This window comes from Salmo salar, unplaced genomic scaffold (assembly GCF_965601325.2).
Source record: "Salmo salar unplaced genomic scaffold, fSalSal1 ptg000691l, whole genome shotgun sequence".
Taxonomy (NCBI): Eukaryota; Metazoa; Chordata; class Actinopteri; order Salmoniformes; family Salmonidae; genus Salmo; species Salmo salar.
In genome coordinates this window covers 1,703,600-1,714,508 of record NW_027675466.1, presented here as the reverse complement: position 1 = coordinate 1,714,508, position 10,909 = coordinate 1,703,600, and the positions used below count along the sequence as shown (strand labels likewise).

The window sequence follows — 10,909 nt, the reverse complement described above, 5'->3', positions numbered from 1 at the left end:
TGAAATATTTAGTACACAAATATGAGGATAAAAAACAATAATAACAACTGAAAGACTAATGAGCATTGTAAGGAAATGCCATTGATTAAAATATCAACAATATGATGCAATATCCAACCCAAAATATAACTTGTTTTTAGGAGGGGCTCTGAAAGACACTATGGGGGTGTCCACTGGAAGTTGACTAGTAACAACAACTGGGACCTAAAAGACACCCACCATGAGACCCACTAAATCTGCCCAAGAAGAGGCAAACAAAAGAAAAACCCACACCAAACTTAAAGACAGGAAGCAAACCAAAAAGGTGGAGCAACTAAAGGTGTTGACTCTCCACATGTATCAAGACAACTGGAGCACTGGGCCAGACACTCTTAAATAGAACCTGGACCAGCTCAGGTGAAACACCTTCCCACTAACGAGATGGACAAGCCAGCACAGGTGTAACACATACTGACTAACGAGGTGACACCAATCAGTGCACCCAAGACACATTTCAGTTGAATGTATTCAGTTGTACAATCAATCAATCAAATGTATTTATAAAGCCCTTCTTACATCAGCTGATATCTCAATGTGCTGTACAGAAACCCAGCCTAAAACCCCAAACAGCAAGCAATGCAGGCGTAGAAGCACGGTGGCTAGGAAAAACTCCCTAGAAAGGCCAAAACCAAGGAAGAAACCACGCTATGAGGGGTGGCCAGTCCTCTTCTGGCTGTGCCGGGTGGAGATTATAACTGAACATGGCCAAGATGTTCAAATGTTCATAGATGACCAGCAGGGTCAAATAATAATAATCACAGTGGTTGTCGAGGGTGCAACAGGTCAGCACCTCAGGAGTAAATGTCAGTTGGCTTTTCATAGCCGATCATTCAGAGTATCTCTACAACTTCCATTTCACGTAATCATCTACAAAGCTTCACCTTCTACAATATAAACATGGTGTCTACTGGCTACACGTATTTCTAAATAATAATATACAATCATACTTTTTTATCCTTTCTCTTTCTATAGAATCCTAAAACTCACTAGCTTCTGGAACTCTCGTCCCCTTGGAACGAGCCCAAACAAAACTCATCTCCAATACATTTATTGTATATATACAATACAGTGTGTTCTCTGGTGTAATGTCAGCTGGCTAGATTGACCAAAACTCTTCCCACATTGATCACAGCTATAAGATTACTCCCCTGTGTGTGTTCTCTGGTGCACTGTCAGATTGCCAGATTGACAAAAACTCTTCCCACATTGACCACAACTATAAGGTTTCTCTCCTGTGTGTGTTCTCTGGTGTAATGTCAGCTGGCTAGATTGACCAAAACTCTTCCCACATTGACCACAGCTATAAGGTTTCTCTCCTGTGTGTATTCTCTGGTGTAAAGTCAGCTGGCTAGATGTAGTAAAACTCTTCCCACATTGATTACAGCTATAAGGTTTCTCTCCTGTGTGTATTCTCCGGTGTAAAGTCAGAGAGCCAGATGTAGTAAAACTATTCCCACACTGATCACAGCTGTAAGATTTCTCTCCTGTGTGTATTCTCTGGTGTTGAGTCAGATGGCAAGATCGACCAAAACTCTTCCCACATTGATCACAGATATAAGATTTCTCTCCTGTGTGTGTTCTCTGGTGTAGATTCAGAGAGCCAGATGTAGTATAACTCATCCCACATTGATCACAGCTGTAAGGTTTCGCTCCTGTGTGTGTTCTCTGGTGCACTGTCAGCTGTCCAGAATGACCAAAACTCTTCCCACATTGACCACAGCTATATGGTTTCTCTCCTGTGTGTATTCTCTGGTGCACTGTCAGCTCTCTAGATTGACCAAAACTCTTCCCACATTGATCACAGCTATAAGGTTTCTCTCCTGTGTGTATTCTCTGGTGTTGAGTCAGATGGCAAGATTGGCCAAAACTCTTCCCACATTGATCACAGCTATAAGGTTTCTCTCCTGTGTGTATTCTCTGGTGTTGAGTCAGATGGCAAGATTGACCAAAACTCTTCCCACATTGATCACAGCTATAAGGTTTCTCTCCTGTGTGTGTTCTCTGGTGTAGATTCAGAGAGCCAGATGAAGTAAAACTCTTCCCACATTGATCACAGCTGTAAGGTTTCTCTCCTGTGTGTGTTCTCTGATGAATTTTAATGCCTGATGAGGTGAACGTCTGTAATGAATGTAAAAATTATTTGACAAATGTCTTAAAATGAGCAAGAACAGTCATATTTTGTCTTGTTTTCACATTAGTAGTAACATCGATGATTGTAGGCTAGAAATAAGTTATTCATGTTGTTGAAACTCTAAGCAGTGTGCCAGACGACTTTTGGTCTCCAATATAGGCCCCTTTCTGTGTTTGCTAAAATTGCAGCACGAGGGCAATTTGATTGCAGAAACTCCTCCCTGCTAATGAGGAAACCAATAGTTATGGATGTAGTATATCTGGTAATGAGGAAACCACTAGTTATGGATGTAGTATATCTGCTAATGAGGAAACCACTAGTTATGGATGTAGTATATCTGGTAATGAGGAAACCACTAGTTATGGATGTAGTATATCCGCCTGGAGCAAAAATGGTGAGCAAAGATTTTAGTTTTTCACAATGTATTCTGAAAGTGAATGGGGGAAATTCAGGGGAGTAGCCTCCATTTCCAGGTTGCTTATGAGTACATTTCACACTACTTTGGATTATAATTGTAAGGCTCGTTTGAATGTCCTGTTTAATATAATATTTGCTACAGTATTATGAATTGTGTGTAATTATTGAAGAACCGTGTTAATGACAGTATCCATTTGGGTGTTGTCAATAAAGTTAAGATTTTATTTTTTATTTCACCTTTATTTAACCAGGTAGGCCAGTCGAGAACAAGTTCTCATTTACAACTGCGACCTGGCCAAGATAAAGCAAAGCAGTGCGACAAAAAAACAACAGAGTTACACGTTGGATAAACAAACGAACAGTCAATAACACAATAGAAAAATCTGGAGTACAGAGGAAAAGCAATAAATAGGCCATAGTAGCGAAGTAATTACAATTTAACACTGAAGTGATGGATGTGCAGATGATGATGTGCAAGTAGAAATACTGGTGTGCAAAAGAGCAGAGAAAGTAAATAAAAACATGGGAATGAGGTAGGCAGTTGGATGGGCTATTTACAGATGGACTGTGTACAGCTGCAGCGATCGGTAAGCTGCTCAGATAGCTGATGCTTAAAGTTAGTGAGGGAGATATAAGTCTCCAACTTCAGAAATTTTTGCAATTCGTTCCAGTGATTGGCAGCAGAGAACTGGAAGGAAAGTCAGCCAAAGTAGGTGTTGGCTTTGGGGATGACCAGTGAGATATACCTTCTGGAGCGCGTGCTATGGGTGGGTGTTGCTATGGTGACCAGTGAGCTGAGTTAAGGCGGTCTAGCAAAGTCTTATAGATGACCTGGAGCCAGTGGGTTTGGCGACGAATATGAAGCGAGGGCCAGCCAACGAGAGCATACAGGTCCCAGTGGTGGGTGGTATATGGGGCTTTGGTGACAAAACGGATGGCACTGTGATAGACTGCATCCAGTTTGCTGAGTAGAGTGTTGGAGGCTATTTTGAAAATGACATCGCCAAAGTCAAGGATCGGTAGGATAGTCAGTTTTACGAGGGTATGTTTGGCAGCGTGAGTGAAAGAGGCTTTGTTGCGAAATAGGAAGCCGATTCTAGATTACATTTTGGATTGGAAATGCTTAATATTAGCCTGGAAGGAGAGTTTACAGTCTAGCAAGACACCTAGGTATTTATAGTTGTCCACATATTCTAAGTCAGAAACGTCCAGAGTAGTGATGCTGGACGGGCGGGTGCAGGCAGCGATCGGTTGAAGAGCATACATTTAGTTCTACTAGCGTTTAAGAGCAGTTGGAGGCCATGGAAGGAGTGTTGTATGGCATTGAAGCTCGTTTGGAGGTTTGCAAACACAGTGTAAACAGAATGGGCCAGATGTAAACAGAATGGTGTCTTCTGCGTAGAGGTTGATCAAAGAATCACCCGCAGCAAGAGCAACATCATTGGTATATACAGAGAAAAGAGTCGGTTCGAGAATTGAACCCTGTGGTACTCCCATAGAGACTGCCAGAGGTCCGGACAACAGGCCCTCCAATTTGACACACTGAACTCTGTCTGAGAAGTAGCTGGTGAACCAGGGGAGTCAATCATTTGAGAAACCAAGGCTATTGAGTCTGCCGATAAGAATACGGTGAATGACAGAGTCGAAAGCCTTAACCAGGTTGATGAAGACGGCTGCACAGTACTGTCTTTTATCGATGGCGGTTATGATATCATTTAGTACCTTGAGCGTGGCTGAGGTGCACCTGTGACTAGCTCGGAAACTGGATTGCACAGCGGAGAAGGTACGGTGGGATTCAAAATGGTCAGTGATCTGTTTGTTAACTTGACTTTCGAAGACTTTAGAAAGGCAGGGCAGGATGGATATAGGTCAGTAACAGTTTGGGTCTAGAGTGTCACCCCCTTTGAAGAGGGGGATGACCGCGGAAGCGTTCCAATCTTTATGAATCTCGGACGATACGAAAGAGAGGTTGAAAAGACTAGTAATAGGGGTTGCCACAATGGCGGCGGATAATTTTAGAAAGAGAGGGTCCAGATTGTCAAGCCCAGCTGATTTGTACGGGTCCAAGTTTTGCAACTCTTTCAGAACATCAGCTATCTGAATTTGGGTGAAGGAGAAGCAGGGGAGGCTTGGGGAAGTAGCTGTGGGGGGTGGGGAGCTGTTAGTGCAGTACGCCACAGGATGTTTTTGTGCTGGTCGAGTGGCAGTCAGGTCTGGAGTGAACCAAGGGCTATATCTGTTCTTAGTTCTACATTTTTTGAAAGGGGCATGCTTATTTAAGGTGGTGAGGAAATTATAATTAAAGAACAAGCAGGCATCCTCTACTGACGGGATGAGGTCAATATCCTTCCAGGAGACCAGGGCCAGGTTGATTAGGAAGGCCTGCTTGCAGAAGTGTTTTAGGGAGCGTTTGACAGTGATGAGGGGTGGTCGTTTGACTGCAAACCCATAACGGATGCAGCCAATGAGGCAGTAATCGCTGAGATCCTGACTGAAAACAGCAGAGGTGTATTTGGAGGGCAAGTTCGTCAGGATAATATCTATGAGGGTGCCCATGTTTATGGATTTAGGGTTGTACCTGGTAGGTTCTTTGATTATCTGTGTGAGATTGAGGGCATCTAGCTTGGATTGTAGGATGGCCAGGGGTGTTAAGGATATGCCAGTTTAGGTCACCTAACAGAACGAATGCTGAAGATAGATGGGGGGCAATCAATTCACATATGGTGTCCAGGGTACAGCTGGGTACAGCTGGGAGCTAATTTTTTTAATTAGAAGCTCGAACTGTTTGGGCATAGACCTGGAAAGTATGATAGAACTCTGCAGGCCATCTCTGCAGTAGATTGCAACTCCTCCCCCTTTGGCAGTTCTATCTTGACGGAAAATGTTGTAGCTGGGGATGGAAATTTCAGAATTTTTGGTGGCCTTCCAAAGCCAGGATTCAGACACGGCAAAGACATCAAGGTTGGTGGAGTGTGCTAAAGCAGTGAGTAAAACAAACTTAGGGAGGAGGCTTCTGATGTTAACATGCATGAAAACAAGGCTTCTACGGTTACAGAAGTCAACAAATGAGAGCGCCTGGGGACACACAGGGCCTGGGTTAACCTCTACATCACCCGAGGAACAGAGGAGTAGGATGAGGGTACGGCTAAAGGCTATCTGAACTGGTCATCTAATGCGTTGTGAACAGAGAATAAAAGGAGCAGAATTCTGGGTGTGGTAGGATAGATTCAAGGCATAATGTACAGACAGGGGTATGGTAGGGTGCGGGTACAGTGGAGGTAAACCTAGGCGTTGAGTGATGATAAGAGAGGTTGCATCTCTGGAGGCACCAGTTATGCTAGGTGAGGTCACCGCATGTGTGGGAGGTCGGACAAAAGAGCTCTCTGAGGCATGTTGAGTGGGACTAGGGGCTCCGCAGTAAAATAAAACAATGATAACTACCCTAAACAACAGTATACAAGGCATATTGACATTAGAGAGACAAAGCGAGGCATAAAGCAATCACAGGTGTTGATTGGGATAGCTAGCTAAGACAACAACGGGTAAGACAACAGTTAATCAGCTAAGACAACAACAACAGGTAAAGTGTCGATGAATGGGCAGAGAGGGTCAGTTAACTACACACAGGGCCTGAGTTCGAGGCTGGGGACGACAGATAAACAAAACAGAGTACCGTGATTAATGAACAGTCCAGCAGGGATCAGCTATGTAGCCAAGTGATCATAGGGTCCAGTGAACAGCAATATATGAACCAGGGAAGCCGTTAGGTAGTCGTTACTATGCTAGCCGGGAGACGCGCCTGGCTTGAGGCTAACTGGTGCTAGCTTCGGGACAAGGGCGTCACCGACGTCTGGCAAAGGCCAGTTGAGGGCACATCGGACGGAATTACGTCGGCAGACCAGTCGTGATGGATCGTCGGGGCTCCATGTCAACAAAGGGTCCAGGCCAATTGGCAAAAGAGGAATTGTAGCTGGAGTAATTTTGTTTGCTAGCCGGGAGATGCACCTGGCTCAAGGCTAACTGGTGCTAGCTTCGGGACAAGGGTGTTAGCCACTATAGCCACTCCGGTGCAAAGGTCCAGAGCTTACGGCAGGAATCCGGTGATGTAGTGGCTTCTAGTTGTGTTAGTGAAGAGTCCAGGAGGCATCAGCTGTGTAGCCGAGTGATCATAGAGTCCACTGAGCAGGCCGGGAGATGGGCTGGGCCACTCGGTAGCAGCTAGCTAGCTGCGATTATCCGGTGTAATGGTCCGCTAGCAGTGGCTAACAAGGACTAAATAGCTAGTAGCTAATTAGCTGGTTAGCTTCTGATGGCTAGCTTCTGATGGAGGTTCTAGCTATAAGGTCTAAAAAAAATAGCAGATCCGTATCACATTGGGTGAGGCGGGTTGCCAGAAGTAATATTTAATTTAAAAATGGAAAAAGAGATTGAAATATATTGCAATATACATTTGAAGTCGGAAGTTTTCATAAACCTTAGCCAAATACATTTAAACTACATCTTTCACAATTCCTGACATTTAATCATAGTAAATATTGCCAAACTTAGCAAGGTTAGGTTCACCACTTTATTTTAAGAATGTGTAATGTCAGAATAATAGTAGAGAATTATTTATTTCAGGTTTTATTTCTTTCATCACATTCCCAGTGGGTGAGAAGTAGGAAATACATTCAATTAGTATTTGGTAGCATTGCCTTTAAATTTTTTAACTTGGGTCAAACGTTTTGGGTAGCCTTCCACAAGCTTCCCACAATAAGTTGGGTGAATTTTGGCCCATTCCTCCTGACAGAGCTGGTGTAACTGAGTCAGGATGTAGGCCTTATAGCTCGCACACACTTTTTCAGTTCTGCCCACAAATTTTCTATAGGGTTGAGGTCAGGACTTTGTGATGGTCACTCCAATACCTTGACTTTGTTGTCCTTAAGCCATTTTGCCTCAACTTTGGAAGTATGCTTGGGGTCATTGTCCATTTGGAAGACCCATTTGTGACCAAGATTTAACTTCCTGACTGATGTCTTGAGATGTTGCTTCAATATATCCACATGATTTTCCTCCCTCATGATGCCATCTATTTTGTGAAGTGCACCAGTCCCTCCTGCAGCAAAGCACTACCACAAAATTGTTATACATTTTGTCAACGTTTATGAGTTCTTCTGTAAATTAATGTGCCCATTCACCGATAGTTATGGGGAGAAAACATTTTCTGAACGTCATGCACCAATGTAAAAATTGGGTTTTTGGATATAAATATGAACTTGATCGAACAAAAAATGCATGTATTGTGTAACATGATGTCCTAGGAGTGTCATCTGATGAAGATTGTCAAAGGTTAGTGCTTAATTTTAGCTGTATATCTGGTTTTGTGATGGCTATCCGTCTTTGGAAAATTGCTTTTTTTTGTTGCTAAGGTGCTATCCTACAATAATCTAATGTTTTGCTTTCACCGTAAAGCCTTTTTGAAATCGGACAATGTGGTTGGATTAACGAGTAGAGTATCTTTAAAATAGCGTATAATACTTGAATTTAAATTTTGAGAAATTTTTTGGGGGAATTTCGCGCCGTGCTATCTCACTGGTTGTTGTCCAACCAATCCCGTTAACCTCTCTAGGGTATGTGGGACGAAATCATCCCACCTACTCAACAGCCATTGGAATCCCGTGGCGCGTTATTCAAATACCTTAGAAATGCTATTACTTCAATTTCTCAAACATATGACTATTTTACACCAATTTAAAGACAAGACTCTCGTTAATCTAACCACACTGTCCGATTTCAAAAAGGCTTTACAAAGAAAGCAAAACATTAGATTATGTCAGCAGAGTACCCAGCCAGAAATAATTAGACACCCATTTTTCAAGCTAGCATATAATGTCACATGAACCCAAACCACAGCTAAATGCAGCACTAACCTTTGATGATCTTCATCAGGTGACACTCCTAGGACATTATGTTATACAATACATGCATGTTTTGTTCAATCAAGTTCATATTTATATCAAAAACCAGCTTTTTATATTAGCATGTGACGTTCAGAACTAGCATACCCACCGCAAACTTCCGGTGAATTTACTAAATTACTCACGATAAACGTTCACAAAAAACATAACAATTATTTTAAGAATTATAGATACAAAACTCCTTTATGCAATCGCTATGTCCGATTTTAAAATAGCTTTTCGGCAAATGCACATTTTGCAATATTCTGAGTAGATAGCTCGCCGTCACGGGCTAGCTATTTTGACACCCACCAAGTTTGGCCCTCACCAAACTCAGATTTACTATTAGAAAAATGTGATTACCTTTGCTGTTCTTCGTCAGAATGCACTCCCAGGACTTCTACTTCAATAACAAATGTTGGTTTGGTTCAAAATAATCCATAGTTATATCCAAATAGCGGCGTTTTGTTCGTGCGTTCAAGACACTATCCAAGGGTGACGAAGGGTTACACGCCCGACGCGTTTCGTGACAAAAAAATTCTAAATATTCCATTACCGTACTTCGAAGCATGTCAACCGCTGTTTAAAATCAATTTTTATGCTATTTTTCTCGTAAAAAAGCGATAATATTCCGACCGGGAGTCGTTGTTTTCGTTCAAAGACGAAATAATAAAAACATGGGGTCGCCTCGTGCACGCGCCTCCAGTCTCTGTTCTCTGATCGACCACTATCAAAATGCGCTAATGTTTTTCAGCCAGGGCCTGCAAAGCCACCATTCAGCTTTTTGCCGCCTTCTGAGTGCCTATGGGAGCCGTAGGAAGTGTCACGTAACAGCAGAGATCCCCTGTTTTGGATAGAGATGATCAAGAAGGCCAAGAAATGATCAGACAGGGTACTTCCTGTACAGAATCTTCTCAGGTTTTGGCCTGCCAAATGAGTTCTGTTATACTCACAGACACCATTCAAACAGTTTTAGAAACTTTAGGGTGTTTTCTATCCAAATCAAACAATTATATGCATATTCTAGTTACTAGGCAGGAGTAGTAACCAGATTAAATCGGGTACGTTTTTTGTCCGGCCGTGCAAATACTGCCCCCTATCCCCAACAGGTTAAGCACCAGCTGTTAGAGCAGCTCACAGATCACTGCACCTGTACATAGCCCATCTATAATTTAGCCCAAACAACTACCGCTTCCCCGAATGTATTAATTTATTTATTTTGCTCCTTTGCACCCCATTATTTCTATTTCTACTTTGCACTTTCTTCCACTACAAATCTACCATTCCAGTGTTTTACTTGCTATATTGTATTTACTTCACCACCATGGCATTTGTTGCCTTACCTCCCTTATCTCACCTCATTTGCTCACATTGTATATAGACTTCTTTTTCTACTGTATGTTTGTTTTACTCCATGTGTAACTCTGTGTTGTTGTATGTTGTCGAACTGCTTTGCTTTATCTTGGCCAGGTCGCAATTGTAAATGAGAACTTGTTCTCAACTGGCCTACCTGGTTAAATAAAGGTGAAATAAAAATAAATAACAATATTTTTTAAATTTAGGCTGTAACACAACGAAATGTGGGACAAGTCAAGGGGTGTGAATACTTTCTGAAGGCACTGTATATATAAAACTCCCCCCACACAGCAATCTAATAGCATCAGTAAAATCTGTTGAAATTAAACCACAGATAAATATACCTAACATAGTACATCTATTAAACAATTCATCACAACACATACATCAGAAATAGTTACACATTATAGAGATCCATTCATGGATGTACAGGTCTGTTGGATAAACGTTCAGAAATGTCCACTGCTGATTTTTTCCAGGCGTCCATAGCGGACACCCTGGCCCTATGAATCCTGGCCGTGGACAAATTCTCAGTCAGAAACACAAGTCAGAACACAGCCTCTCTATTCTCTCGTGTGATTTCAGGTCCTCTGACTGGGAAAATGTCTTTTCACAATGAGAACAGTGGTATGTCTTCTCCTCCTGTGTATTAGTATGTTGGAAAGGCTTTTCTCCTGTGTGTTTTCTCGCATGCTTTTTCAAGCTCCCCGACCACCTAAAACTCTTTTCACACTGGGAACATTGGAAAGGCTTTTCTCCTGTGTGTATTCTCTCATGCGTTTTCAGGCTCACTAACCACCTAAAACTGTTTCCACAGTGAGAACAGTGATAAGGTTTCTCTCCCGTGTGTATTCTCTCATGCTTTTTCAGGACCCATAACCACCTAAAACTCTTTCCACAGTGGGAACAGTGGTAAGGCTTCTCTCCCGTGTGTGTTCTCTCATGCCCAACCAGGGATCCTAACTGAGTAAAATTCTTTCCACAGTGGGAACAGTGGTAGGGCTTTTCTCCTGTATGTGTTCTCTCATGC

General features: G+C 42.5%; 1 pseudogene; it reads right to left on the bottom strand.

Annotated features, from left to right (window-relative positions):
- Positions 1–720: 720 nt before the first annotated feature.
- LOC145877147 (uncharacterized) lies at positions 721–10,366 on the bottom strand (annotated as a pseudogene).
- Positions 10,367–10,909: the final 543 nt, after the last annotated feature.